Here is a 1,679-nt window from a genome sequence, read left to right on the forward strand (position 1 = left end):
GTGTGTGTTCCTTGGCGAGCAGCAGAGCATCTTCCAGCTGTGCTGAGTCCCTGCAGAAGGCGTGTGCTAGCTGTGCAATGTCTCTGCAGCAGGTGTGCTTCAGCTGTGCTATGTTCATATACCAGCAGTGTTCCAGATGTGCCAGTCACTGCAGCAGGTGTGCTCCAGATGGGCCGTGTCCATACAGAAGGCATGTCCCAGCTTTACCATGACCCTGCGGCACGTGTGTTCCAGAGGTGCTGTATCCATGAAGTAGGTGTGTTCCCTCTGTGGTGTGTCCGTACGGCATGTATGTCCCAGATGTACTGTGCCCATGCAGCAGGTGTGCTCCTTCAACTTCTGGCCCTCATTGTGCCCTGTTGTGGCTCTCTGGGCAATCACTCTGGGTACTTCTGGCCCTGGGATTGCATGTGATTCCTCTGGGTTCAATCTGGGTAAACTGGCTGATGGTTGGCTGAGACTCTAAGGCAGGGATAGTGGTTGGAGGGCCTGTGAGGGGCAGCAGCTCTCCAGATAATGGCTTAGGGACCCATGGCAGTGATTCCGGTGGGTGTGAGGCCACCCCAGGGATGCGCTACAGTGGGTGGAGGCTAGGTAGAGTAATCTCTCATGCACAGCTAGTGCTGAGTCCTGCTCCATGGCTTGCCATGCTGAGGATCTCTGGATCATCACAGTGGAGCTGGCCATTCTCCCCTACAGGACCATCAGTCCCTGGTGTTTTGTTTGTGCTGCTCTCTTGGAGCCCGTGGCCCACCCCACACCATCACTATGCCAAGGCTGGGGGTGTGTAGGGACAATACCCTCCCAACACCGCTCAGCAGTGACGGCCCCTCCCGCATCTCACTGAGGGGGCTCAAAGCTTGGGACTCTACCCCAGGGAAATGTGTTCTTCGTTCCTTTTATAGCTCTAAAGTTTAAAGCTTCTGATTTTTTCCAATCTATATTCTTTTTCTTAAATATTGTTAATGTTATCGTTATTAAGAGGCTGTCCAGTAGGGTTACTGTTTCGCAAGTCAGGTGATGAGATCATTTTTTTTATTGCTATTATAAAGGTGGTGTACAGAAAGAGTACAGTTACCTAAGTCAGATAACAAATACATTCCTTTTTTGGACAATATCACCCCTATCCTTGCTCTCTCCCAGTTTTTCCTCCCGTCCTCACCCACAAGTGGTATAGTTCATTTTTTAACATAGTGTCTAATGAGTACCACTGCTCTATTTGTTCACCTTTTGTCTCTCCATTTCTGTGCTTCCCTTATACTGCCAAAGGTAAATGGACAAATAAGACAGAAAAGAAAAATAGTAGCAAAGAAAAAAAACTCTTTTTTCCATTTCCTGGAGTTCATTTGATAAATATTATTTTATATGATCAGAGACATATAGACATTACACCTTTGTGTTCCTCTCCTAAGAGTATCCTCTTTTGATCTTGGTGTGAATGCCTAGAGTCCTGTACACTTTATCCTGTTCCTGTGTATTTTAGGTCTAGCTTCCACATATGAGAGAAAACATTTGTCTATGTTTGGCTTACTTCACTTGACATGATCAGCCTGGATTTTTTTTTATTGTAAAGATACTATACAGAGTGTTACAGTTACATGAGTGAGGTAATGAGTACACTTCCTCTTGAACATTGTTAGCCCCTCCATTGTTTTCCCCCTACCATCCCCTCCCTCCCT

The 1,679-nt window shown here is 46.9% G+C and overlaps 1 protein-coding gene across 1 annotated transcript in view; it reads left to right on the top strand.

The window, feature by feature from the left end:
- Positions 1-220: 220 nt before the first annotated feature.
- Positions 221-1,679, top strand: part of LOC105990893 (cytochrome P450 3A13) — a 41,157-nt gene continuing 39,698 nt past the window's right edge. Inside the window, exon 1 of the mRNA XM_013023407.1 lies at positions 221-289. The gene's annotated coding sequence lies outside the window, so the exon portion shown is untranslated. The remainder of the gene's footprint in view (positions 290-1,679) is intronic.

The sequence above is a fragment of the Dipodomys ordii genome, unplaced genomic scaffold, assembly GCF_000151885.1.
Source record: "Dipodomys ordii isolate 6190 unplaced genomic scaffold, Dord_2.0 Scaffold68, whole genome shotgun sequence".
NCBI lineage: Eukaryota > Metazoa > Chordata > Mammalia > Rodentia > Heteromyidae > Dipodomys > Dipodomys ordii.